The 12,514-nt window shown below is 43.7% G+C and overlaps 3 long non-coding RNA genes across 7 annotated transcripts in view; 1 reads left to right on the top strand and 2 right to left on the bottom strand.

Annotated features, from left to right (window-relative positions):
• Positions 1-12,514, top strand: part of LOC109028559 (uncharacterized) — a 70,927-nt gene that overhangs the window by 51,049 nt on the left and 7,364 nt on the right. For all 5 annotated transcript variants that reach the window (XR_008669206.2, XR_008669208.2, XR_002007567.3 and 2 more), the window contains one exon: positions 960-1,713. This is a non-coding gene — a long non-coding RNA (uncharacterized lncRNA). The remainder of the gene's footprint in view (positions 1-959; positions 1,714-12,514) is intronic.
• LOC129525129 (uncharacterized) lies at positions 896-10,541 on the bottom strand. The gene is made up of 3 exons (XR_008669211.2): positions 10,310-10,541; positions 9,419-9,535; positions 896-1,024 (listed from the first exon to the last, which is right to left on the bottom strand). It is a non-coding gene; the product is annotated as an uncharacterized lncRNA (long non-coding RNA).
• LOC129525130 (uncharacterized) lies at positions 1,193-8,303 on the bottom strand. The gene is made up of 2 exons (XR_008669212.2): positions 6,075-8,303; positions 1,193-1,326 (listed from the first exon to the last, which is right to left on the bottom strand). It is a non-coding gene; the product is annotated as an uncharacterized lncRNA (long non-coding RNA).

Raw genomic sequence — 12,514 nt, 5'->3', positions numbered from 1 at the left:
CTGGGAAAGAGGTTTAACTGAATCACAGTTCCATGGGGAGGGCTCAGGAAACTTGCAATCATGGCAGAAGGCAAAGGGGAAGCAAGGCACCTTCTTCACAAGGCGGCAGGAGGGAGTGAATGTAAGCAGAGGAAATGTCAGATGCTTATAAAACCATCAGCTCTCATGAGAACTCACTCATTATCATGAGAATAATATGGGGGAAACCACCCCCATGATCCAATCCTCCCATCAGGTCCTGCCCTTGACACATGAGGATTATGGGGATTATAATTTGAGATGAGATTTGGGTGGGGACACAAAGCCAAACCATATTAGAAACCTTTCTGTGCCTCAATTTCTTCATTTTTAAAATGAGAATTGTGCCCAGGTACAGTGGCTCATGTCTGTAATCTCAGCACTTTGAGGGGCACAGGCAAGAGAATTGCTTGAGGCCAGGAGTTTGAAACAAGTCTGGGCAACATAGCAAGACCCTATCTCTACAATTAAAAAAAAAAAAATAGCCAGGCATGGTGGCATGAGCCTGTCCTCCTAGCTACCCAGGAGGATTGCTTTAGCCCAAGAGTTTGAGGCTGCAGTGAACCAAGATTGCACCATTGTACTCCAGCCTATGTGACAGAACGTGACTAGGTCTCTAAAAAAAGAAAAAGGAATTATGTTAGTATTTACCACATAGGGTTTTGCGGAGATTGAGTGGACTACTATGTACAAAGTTCTGAGAACAGTGCTTGGCACATGGTAAATGCCCAATAAGGGTTAGTTATTACTACCTTCTACTGCCACCCATACCATTTACCATCTTTGAATACCACTTACTTCTAGGGCCAGGGGCCACTCACCTGAAAGTGGTCTGTTCTCTAATGTGGAGCTTTGACTATAGTATTATCAGGTATTGGTGGCTGCCGCTGGGTTGCTATTTCAGATCCTTTTTTTCTTTTTATTCTCTTTGTTGGCCACAGTGAGAAACTGGGATGCTACTCCAGAAGAAGACAAATCAGTGCCTCTGTACAAAGGGATCTTTGTGCTGCCAAAAGAGTAGAAAAGTTTATCCCAGAACCAAAATATTTCAGAATTGTGGAAAATCAAGTTTTGGAAACCTACTCAAAAGAAGAAGAAATATTGCTATCACAGAATCCCTGAATTAGTATACACCTAGCTGCTGCAACAAAGACGCTCAAAAACATAAATGACACTGTAAAAGAAGTTTATTTCTTGTTCACATAACTGTCCAAGGCTGGTGTTCCTGGGCAACTTCCAGTTCTCTTCCATGCAATGATTCAAGGACACAGAGTTCTTCCATCCTGTGACTCTACCATCCCCTAGAGCCTGGAAATTGAGAGTAAAGAGGGTACACCTGATTCTTAACCATCTTTACTTGGAAATGACATACATCACATTCACTCGCATTCTATTAGGAAGCACTAGTTCATGGCCCACCTGGGGAGAAGTGAAGGTTAGTTCATGTAGCTGCAGAGTAGGAAGCCCCCTTCCTGGTGATGACTTCATATTATGAAGGGGAAACACTAATTTGGAAGGATCATGAGTTGTTTCCACCACAGTATCCTACTCTGGCCCTAAATAACCATGTATACACTTCTTCCCAAACATAGAACATAATCGGACCTTTCCCAGGGGAGCCAACCCACAGTCAAGGAATCATTGCACTCAGCTCATGGTCAGGGATTTCTGAGTAAAGCACTGTCCTGCCTAAAGGTCAGTATGTGACTCCTTGTGGTCTCATGCTTAAAAGAAAAAAAAAATCAAAAGGCTAGTTAAGACTATATAACTCATGTGTATCATGGTATCATGTGTATTGTGGTAGGTTAACTATAATAAATACTTTAAACTGAAAAAAGACAGCATGGAAGAATCTCAGGGTGTGGCAACAAATCACAAAATAGGCACCAAAAGAGTTATATGTGGTTACCTCTGGAGACTGGGAAATAGGGTGGAATGGGGAAGGGGGTTGCTATGTCTCCTACCTCGTAGATCACGTTGACTATTTACATGATGTGAATGTATACATTTAATTAAGCTAAAAAGGAAGGAATCTGGAAGGCAGGGAGGAAGGGAAAAAAATGAGGAAGAAGAGAATGGAGGGAAGGAACAAAGGAAGGAAGTAAGAGGAAGGATTGGAGAGAAGGAAGGAAAAAAGGAATGAAGGAGGAAAGGAAGGAAGGATGGAAGAAAGGAAATGAAAAAAAGAACAAAGAAAGGAGACCGAGAAGTCATCCTACATCCTACATCCATATTTTGCAATATTATTATGAAGCTCTCAATACCCATGTCATTGAAAAATTGTAATAATATCAGAAAACACTCACAATATAATGTTAAGTGAAAGGATAAGATGAAACCAACTGTAACATACACCCTTAACTTTGAAATATTTTCCAAAGAAATCTATTTTATATAGTTTCACTCTTTTCCATGTGAAGAGACCACCAAACAGGCTTTGTGTGAGCAATAAAGCTTTTTAATCACCTGGGTGCATGCAGGCTGAGTCTGAAAAGAGAGTCAGTGAAGGGAGATAGGGCCGGGGCCGTTTTATAAGATTTGGGTAGATAGTGGAAAATTACCTCAAAGGGGGTTGTTCTCTGGCTGGCAGAGGTGGGGGTCACCAGGTGCTCAGTGCGGGAGCTTTTGAGCTAGGATGAGCCAGGAAAAGGAATTTCACAAGGTAATGTCATCAGTTAAGGCAGGGACAGGACGTTTTCACTTTTTTTGTGATTCTTCAGTTACTTCAGGCCATCTGGATTTATACGTGCAGGTCACAGGGGATATGTTGGCTTAGCCTGGGCTCAGAGGCCTGACATTCCTGTCTTCTTATATTAATAAGAAAAATAGCATAAAATAGTATTGAAGTGTTGGCAGCAAAAATTTTGGGGGTGGCATGGAGAGATAATGGGCGATGTTTCTCAGGGCTGCTTCTAGAGTGGGAGAGATTAAGCTGAAGAAAGATTTTGTGGTAAGAGGTGATACTGTGGGGTTGTTAAAAGGAGCATTTGTTGTATAGGATGATTGTTGATGGCCTGGATACGGTTTTGGATGAATTGAGAAACTAAATGGAAGACATAAGGTCCAAATAAGAGAAGGAGAAAAACAGATAATAAAGGACTAAGAATTGGGAGGACCCAGGACATCTAATTAGAGAGTGTCCAAGGGGGTCCAAGAGGGTTTAGTGTAATTACTTGCTTGGTTGGCAAGTTTTTAGGCTCTATCTTTGAGTTTTTTTTATTGTTGTCATATACCAGGCCAGATTGATTTAGGTAAAAACAGCACTCTTCATGTGAAAATATACAGAGTCCCCCCCCGCCCTTTTTTTTTAGCAGTGAGTAAGTCAAGGCCTCAGCGATTTTGTAGGAAAGAGAAATGCAAAGCCAGCAATTGTTTGTTAAACAAGGATTAGAAATGGCTAGGAGAGACTGAGTGAGATTGATAGTGTGGTGGAGATAGCTGGGGAGAGGTAGAGGGTGGCATAAGAATGGGAACGAGAATAAGAGTAAGTGTAAAAGTAAAGAACAGGACTTCATCGGGGTGAAAGTATTAGAGTATACTTTGTCACCAAAGATCTTCTATGTGTTCAAAGAGAGACTTAAGGGTGGCAGTTTGAGGTAAAACCAGGCGCCACTGAATACCAAGAGCCTGAGAAACTGCTTGGGTGATTTGACTAATAAAGGCCGGTTCGTTATTAGACTGTATAGAGGTGGAAAGGCCAAACAGAGGAATTTTGTCTTACAGAAGGAAAGAAATGACCATGGTGGCCTTTTCAGACCCTGTGGGAAAGGCCTCTACCCATCCAGTGAAAGTGTCTACCCAGACCAAAAGGGATTTTAGTTTCCTGACTTGAAGCATGTGAGTAAAGTCAATTTGCCAGTCCTGGGAAGAGGCAAATCCCCGAGCTTAGTGTGTAAGGAAGGGAGGGGGCCTGAACATTCCCTGAGGAGCAGTAGAATAGCAGATGGAACACTGAGAAGTGATTTCCTTAAGGATAGATTTCCATGATGGAAAGGAAATGAGAGGTTCTAAGAGGTGGGCCAGTGGCTTGTAACCTACATGGAAGAGGTTATGAAATGACGATAGAATAGAATGGGCCCGTGAGGCTGGAAGGAGATATTTTCCTTGGTCCAAGAACCATTTGCCTTGTGTAGGAAGAGATTGATAGGTGGAAGTTTCAGTGGGAGAGTAGGTGGGAGTGACCATTGAGAAGGAGAAAAACTGGCTGTGAAGGACAGAAGTTGGAATGCTAGCTGCTTCTTTAGCTACCTTATCAGCATAAGCATTGCCCTGAGCAATGGGATCTGATGCCTTTTGATGGCCCTTGCAGTGAATGACTCCAGCTTCCTTTGGAAGTAAAGCAGCCTTGAGAAGAGTTTTTATTAAACAGGAATTAATGATGGAGGACCCTTGCGTAGTGAGGAAACCTCTTTTTGCCCATGTAACAGCATGGTGGTGCAGGATATGGAAGGCATATTTAGAGTCAGTATAAATACTGATGTGTAGTACTTTTGCAAGAGTGAGGGCCTGAGTTAAGGCAATGAGTTTGGCTTGCTGAGAGATAATGGAGGGGGCAGAGCGGTAGCCTCAATGATAGGTGTGGAAGATACTATAGTATAGCCTGCCTTTGCTGGTGAGTGGCGATTAGGCCTGGTGGAACTGCCATCAATAAACCAAGTGTGATCAGGGTGAGGAACAGAAAAGAAGGAAATATGGGGAAATGGAGTGAATGTCAGGTAGATCAGAGAGATACAGTCATGGGGGTGGGGGCCAGCCTAAAACAATAAGGTCAAGTTGTTTGGACAGAAAGGCTACAGGATGCAGTCCTGGCTCTTGTGTAAGAATTTTGACTGCACAGCCCTGTACTGTCGCTGTGTGTAATGGAAAGGGTTGGGATGAGTTAGGGAGAGCTAGCATGGGGGCAGCTTCTAGGGCTGTTTTTAAGGAATGGAAAGAGGAGTGGCAAAAGGATTTAGGATCTATGGGGTCAGCTAGGTTTGCTTTTGTCAGTTTACATAATGGTTTAGTCAGGATGGTAAAACTAGGTATCCAAAGGTGGAAATACCTAACCATGCCTAGGAAGGAAAGCAGTTGTTGTTTTGTAGAAGGAGTTGGGGTTTGGGAGATTAGTCAGACATGATCAGCAGGGAGAGCACATGTGTTTTCATGGAGAATTATGTCAAGATAGGTAACAGATGAAGAAGAAATTTGGACTTGACTGAAGTAATGGGGGCTGTCCGCAAAGCCTTGCAGCAGTACGGCCCAGGTAATTTGCTGAGCCTGATGGGTGTTGGGGTCAGTCCAAGTGAAAGTGAAAATAGGCTGGGATGAAGGGTGCAAAGGAATAGTAAAGAAAGCATGTTTGAGATCCAGAACGGAATACTGGGTTGTGCAGAGGTTGTAGAGGGAGGTATTGAGGACAAAAGAGTGTACGGGTTGGGCACTACAGGGTGGATAGGCAAAACAATTTGGTTGATAAGGTGCAGATCCTGAACTAACCTGTAAGACTTATCTGGTGTTTGGACAGGTAAAATGGGGGAATTGTAAGGAGAGTTTATAGGCTTTAAAAGGCCATGCTGTAACAGGCGAGTGATAACAAGCTTTAATCCTTTTTAAAGCGTGCTGTGGGATGGGATATTGGCATTGAGTGGTGTAAGGGTGATTAGGTTTTAATGGGATGGTAAGGGGTGCATGATCGGTCACCAAGGAGGGAGTAGAGGTATCTTATACTTGTGGGTTAAGGTGGGGGGATATGAAAGGAAGACATGAAGGAGGCTTTGGGTTGGGGAGAAGGGTGGCAATGAGATGTGGCTGTAGTTCAGGAATAGTCAGGGAAGCAGATAATTCGGTTAAAATGTCTCAGCCTAATAAGGGAACTGGGCAGGTGGGGATAATTAAAAAAGGGTGCATAAAAGAATGTTGTCCAAGTTGGCATCAGAGTTGGGGAGTTTTAAGAGGTTTAGAAGCCTGGCTGTGAATGCCCACAACAGTTATAGAGGCAAGGGAAACAGGACCTTGAAAAGAAGGTAAGGTGGAGTGGGTAGCCTCCGTATTGATTAAGAAGGGGATGGACTTACCCTCCACTGTGAGAGTTACCTAAAGCTCGGCATCCGTGATGGTCTACGGGGCTTCTGAGGCGATCAGGCAGCATCAGTCTTCAGCCAGTAAGCCAAGAAGGAGTCAGTCAGAGAGCCTTGGGCCAGAGTTCCAGGGGCTCTGGGAGTGGCTGCCAGGTGAGCTGGACAGTCTGATTTTCAGTGGGGTCCCACACAGATGGGACACAGCTTAGGAGGAATCCCGGGCTGTGGGCATTCCTTGGCCCAGTGGCCAGATTTCCGGCCCTTGAAGCAAGATCCTGATGGAGAAGGTCCTGTAGGAATGCTTGACTGCTGCAGCTTAGGCATGTTGAAGTTCTTGTGTGCTGGAGATGTGGCTGGGCTTTCTCTCACAGTGGGGGCAAGGAATTGCAACTCAGAAATACATTGTTACTTGGCCGACTATACTCTATCATTGTACACCTTGAAGGCGAGGTTAATTAAATCCTATTGTGGGGTTTGAGGGCCGGAATTTAATTTTTGGAGTTTTATTTAATATTGGGAGCAGATTGGGTAATAAAACATATATTGAGAATAAGACGGCCTTTTGACCTTTTAGGGTCTAGGGCTGTAAAGCGTCTCAGGGTTGATGCCAAACAAGCCATGAACTGGGCTGGGTTTTTATATTCGATGAAAAAGAGCCTAAACGCTAACTGATTTGGGAGAGGTTGGATAAAGAAAAACAAGCATTAACCTTGACTATGCCTTTAGCTCCAGTCACCTTTTTAAGAGGAAATTGCTGGGCAGGTCCGGGAGGGCTAGTCGCGGAATGAAACTGGAAGCTGGACTGGGTGTGAGGAGGGGAGGTGATAGAAGGATTATAGGGTGGGGGAGCGGAGGCTAAGGGAGAATTGGAACCGGCTCGGCCTGGCTAGGAGCAGCCTGGGGAGGAGGGGAGAGGTCAGATGGGTCCGTAGAAAAGGAAGATTGGAAAGACTTAGTGACACTTGGGGTTGGGACTGAGGGGACAGGCAGGAGGGAAAGAAGGAAGATTTGGGTTGAGTTGCATTGGGAACAGAGATTAGGGAGGGATGAGGGACTGATGCGTAAAAGAATGCCTGGACGTCAGGCACCTCAGACCATATGCCCATTTTTCGACAAAAATTATCTAGGTGTTGTAGGATGGAGAAATCAAAAGTGCCATTTTATGGCTCTTTGGAACCACTGTTGAGTTTGTATTGGGGTTAAGTGGCATTGCAGAAGAAAATAAGGCATTTGGGTTTTAAGTCAGATGTGAGTTGAAGAGGTTTTAAGTTCTTGAGAACACAGGCTAAGGGAGAAGAAGGAGGAATGGAGGGTGGAAGGTTGCCTATAGTGAAGGAGGCAAGTCCAGAGAAAAGAGAGGGTAGAGACACAGAGAGAAGGGGTGCGGGGTTCTTGCCCCCCAGGAATGTGGGGAAGGGGTGGGGTGTTTGCCCCCCAGGGAAGTGGAGAGAAAAGAGAGGGTAGAGACACAGAGAGAATGAGTGGGGGGTGCTTGCCCCCCAGGAAAGTGGAGAAGGGGTAGGGGGTCCTTGCCCCCCAGGAAAGTGGAGAGAAAAGAGAGGGTAGAGACATGGAGAGAAGGGGTTGGGTGAGCAGCCCTGGGCTGCAAATGTGGGTGAGCAGCCAAAGCAGGTGTCCCCACAATTGCCTTGCCACTAAGGGAATGTGGGTGAATGACCAAGGCAGGCATCCCCACGGTGATCAGACACCAATGAAATGTGGGTGAATAATCAGGCAGGCATCTCTGCAGTGATTAAACACCAAGGGAAGACTGTCTTCCTGAATCTGTGACCAGCACTGGAGTTTTGAGTCCACAGATAAAACACATCTCCCGTATCTCTACCAAAAAAGGAAAGGAATTGAAATTAAGAGAAGGGAAAGATTGAAGTGTGGCACCGAGATTGAAAGGAGAAAGAGGTTGAGGGATAGTGAGAGAGATTGGAGAAGAGAGTAAAGAGAGGCCACTTACCCGATTTAAAATTGGTGAGATGTTCCTTGGGCTGGTTGGTCTGAGGACCCGAGGTCGTAGGTGGATCTTTCTCATGGAACAAAGAGCAGGAGGACAGGGGATTGATCTCCCAAGGGAGGTTCCCCGATCCGAGTCATGGCACCAAATGTCACTCACGTTCATGTGAAGAGACCACCAAACAGGCTTTGTGTGAGCAATAAAGCTTTTTAATCACCTGGGTGCAGGCGGGCTGAGTCCGAAAAGAGAGTCAGCGAAGGGAGATGGGGTGGGCCGTTTTATAAGATTTGGGTAGATAGTGGAAAATTACAGTCAAAGGCGGATGTTCTCTGGCTGGCAGGGGTGGGGGGCACAAGGTGCTCAGTGGGAGAGCTTTTGAGCCAGGAAGAGCCAGGAGAAGGAATTTCACAAGGTAATGTCATCAGTTAAGGCAGGGACAGGCCATTTTCACTTCTTTTGTGATTCTTCAGTTTCTTCAGGTCATCTGGATTTGTACTTGCAGGTTACAGGGGATATGATGGCTTAGCTTGGGCTCAGAGGCCTGACATATAGTGTATATAGGTGTACACACAAGCATAATGTTTAAATATTTTAATTTCAGTGGGCGATATAAGGGGCAGTATGATTTTTTTTCGCTTATACTTGCTGGCATTTTTCCAAAGTTTCTTTAGTGTGCCTATAGTATTCATATCCTGAGAAAAATCTTTCATGATTCTAATCTTTTTATTATTATTATTTTTTAAAGATCACTGAGAACTAAGAGCAAAACACAAAGGGAGATCTTTTTGAGGTCTGATCAAGCCCGGCTTCACTGGAGGCTTTGAGGGGCCTCAGAGGTGTAGATGCTGGTTTAGTGCCTGACTGTGGCTCCTTAGAAAAGAATCAGCTAAATGCATTCTGTCCTTTGCTAGAGCTGCCAATGCTGAGCTCTGACACAGAGAAACCCTGCCTCTATAATGAATATAACCTCATGCTCCTGACTTTCAAATGAAAAACAGAAACACACATGCTTGTTAAGAACGTTTCAGCCTGGTTTGCATCATTAACTGATGAAAATGTGCCTGCAAGGACAGAATGAAATAGATTTGCCCCTCCCCCTCCAGCAACCCCTCCTACGAGGGACGTTCGTCTCTGGCTCCAGGCTCTGGCCACTTCCTGGTTAGGATTTCTAAAGGCTTCCATCAGGGAATGTTGATGTGAGTCTGGAAGTGCCACAAATTTTAAAATGCCTGAATTAACAAGAAACAAGTATTCTCTAAGATATGTTAAATATTTAAGCAGATGCCCAAATCCAGCACCTAAGAAAATCTACCTTGAGGTTTTCAAAGGCACACGACATAATTTCAAGGGATAAATGCAAGAAAAAATCCTTTACCTCATGGTCGCAGGCTGGGCGCTGCACTGGTGTCCTGCAGTGTTCTGGCAAAGGCTGATTTGCTGCTTAGAAATCTGCCTGAGCTGACGGCAGATTCGGAGGAAAGGAAGCACTGTGCTGTTGATGAGAGATACCTTTATGTGTACTTGCAAATATGAAATGGAAGTGTATCCTGGCAAGTACAAACAACATAACTACACTGGTTTCCTGCTGGAGGGAAAGGAGATTTCAGCAGGGAGAGCTTTAATCTTTCTGGCTGGGCACTCAACTGGAACAAGGTTTAGGGGGAATAGTGTGTAAGGAAGTTCAAGGTAGATGAAAATTTACTAGAAGGAGGATTAGCAATGTAGTGGTCAGAGAACCAGATATCTAAAAATGACCACAGGACTAGGGTGGATTCCGGAGAACTGCTGTCATCACTAGCTAATATTAATAGTAACATCAGTAGCTAATGTTAAAAGAAAAACCTTAGACAAATTAAATTTAGTAGAGTTTAATTGAGCAAAGAATTATTCACCAATCAGGCAGACTTCCGAGCCAGAGTGGCCTCAGAGAGACTCCGGTGCAGCTGCCTGGTAGAAGATTTATGGACAGAAAAAGGAAAATGACCTATAAAAAACAGAAGTGAGGTACAGAAATGGAAGTGTTGGTTACAGCCCAGCATTTGCCTTATTTTAACATGGTTTGAATGGTTGGCCACCTTTGGCCAAAACTGTGAGTGGCACAGGAGTAGGTTACAGCCTGTTTACACACCCAGTTGGGTTATAGTTTACTATGTACAGAGAAACTGTCAGGGGGAACTTAAAATATGCAAGGAGGCAGCTTTAAGTGAAACTTAATTCAACACTAATATTGATTGAGAATTTTTGCTCAGGGCTTTATAGGACTTACCTAATTTACTCCATTTTACACTCATGTGAAATATGGCCATTTAACAGATGAGTAAGAGAAGATTCAGAGAACTTAAGTGATATGCCCAAGGAGAGAAGTCCAGGTCTGCCCAGTTCTAGAACTTCCCTTGTTCAGTGTGTTCCTTAAGTGCAGCAACTCTCTGGATCTAAACTATATAGCTTCTGATTTCAACTCTGAAATGCACTGCTTGTGTGAACTTGCATCAGTTCTTCATCTGTAAAGAGTGGTAGCACCTATTTCATAGGCTTGTTGTGAAGCTCTTAGAATAGTGCCTGGCACATAATGGATTCGATGAAAGTATCTGTTTTCTTTCTTTCTTTTTTTTTATTTTTTTGAGACAGAGTTTCACTCTTGTTGCCCAGGCTGGAGTGCAATGGCGCGATCTCGGCTCACCGCAACCTCTGCCTCCTGGGTTCAAGCGATTCTCCTGCCTCAGCCTCCTGAGTAGCTGGGATTATAGGCATGCACCACCATGCCCGGCTAATTTTTTTGTATTTTTAGTAGAGACGGGGTTTCTCCATGTTGGTCAGGCTGGTCTCAAACTCCCAATCTCAGGTAATCTGCCCGCCTCAGCCTCCCAAAGTGCTGAGATTACAGGCATGAGCCACCATGCCCGGCCAAAAGTATCTGTTTTCATTTGCTGTTCAGAATGAGTTTTGGCCTCAGCTGTATTTCCTACTTCTGTCACCAACTGTTTGTGCTATTAGATAAATCATAAAACAGGTCTCAGTTTTATGCTCAGAGAAATAAAAATCGTTGGTCTGGATGATCCTTCCAGGACCTTTCTCAGTATGAAATATGACTAACATTTCATGAATCCATATCCTGGAATCAAGTTCAAGGTGCAAACCAGTCTAGGTCTGAGGTTCTGAGAAAGTCACAGTAGTTCTGTGCCTTGGTTTCCATCTCTGTGGAATGAGAAGAGTAAAGTTGATTAACTCTTGCCTCATCAACAGCAACAATGTAGACCCTGCATGTGAATGCACATGGAACACTAAAGGGAAAACTCTAATAGTACCATAACTGCTTATTCTGATGGAGAACCAAGAGCCAGGGTTGAATATCTCAGCCAGGAACACTAAGTAGGGATAGTATATATAGTTCTCAGTAGCTGGCCCTATGATGTTCATGCCAGAGGACTGGATTTCATACCCCAATAGTGTGGCTTATTGCCAAATACCATCATCATACATCCTGCCTAATACTTTCCCTAAAACTGGCATTTATGACCTAAACTGGTTCCAAACTGAGATGTTTTCACAAACTATTGAGCTGAGAAAGTCAGACAAAAAGTGCAGTAGCGAAGTGTTTGTTTGGTTTCTGGAATATCAATGCTTGAGTTCAAATCTGTTCCTACCACTTACCAGTGGTTTGACCTTGGATAATTACTTGATCTATTGGAGCCTTAGTTTCCACATCTGTAAAGTGTTAAGTATTGATAGCAACCTTGTGGAGTTAAAGATAAATTTTGCAGTGGGCACCTGTTAAAATGTCAAGGGAGACTTTTATTTTTTTCAAGACTATTACAATGAGAGAGACAGACTATTGCAATATGGGAGAAAGACTAAACTCAACACTGAATACAACAAGTGTGGATTTGTAGTCAACAGGCAGGATGAAGGAGTGGATGGAAAATTACTAAAAGGAACTTGCTTAGATATCAAGGCCTGGGAAAGAAGTACTTAATTGTATATCAGGGTGGGGGGGCATTCTTGATAAAGTGGCTCAGCAGGATTCTTTGCTAAAACTGGTCTCTGAAGGAGAAGGATGAGAGCCATGTTGAGGCCTAGTCAAGAAGAGGGCTCGGACTAAAAAGGAACCTGCCTAAAGTTTGGTCAAGGAGGGAATCCTTCTCAAGAGTTGCAAATACTTAACAGACAAATATTTGCCTTCTTTTTAAAATCATAAATAGCCACTGTTTTTAAAACCACAGTTATTTATTATTTCCTCTGTGGCATGACCATAGTTGGAAATATATTAACGTGCTTTTCCTTTTTGTACTTCTTTGTTTAAGACTTTTCACCTATAATATCTGAGGCAAGAGTTTCTTTAGGGTAAATTGGGATTATAATAGCTGGAATGCAAAGAGGTAAACAGAATTAATATTCAGCCATGAATTCCAAAATTGGCCATTGAAACCAACTTCAGAAATGATACCATTAAAAAACACTGGAGCAGCTTAGT

This window comes from Gorilla gorilla, chromosome 8 (assembly GCF_029281585.2).
Source record: "Gorilla gorilla gorilla isolate KB3781 chromosome 8, NHGRI_mGorGor1-v2.1_pri, whole genome shotgun sequence".
Lineage (NCBI taxonomy): Eukaryota > Metazoa > Chordata > Mammalia > Primates > Hominidae > Gorilla > Gorilla gorilla.
The sequence above is the reverse complement of the archived record's forward strand: the minus strand, read 5'-3'. Positions and strand labels throughout refer to the sequence as shown.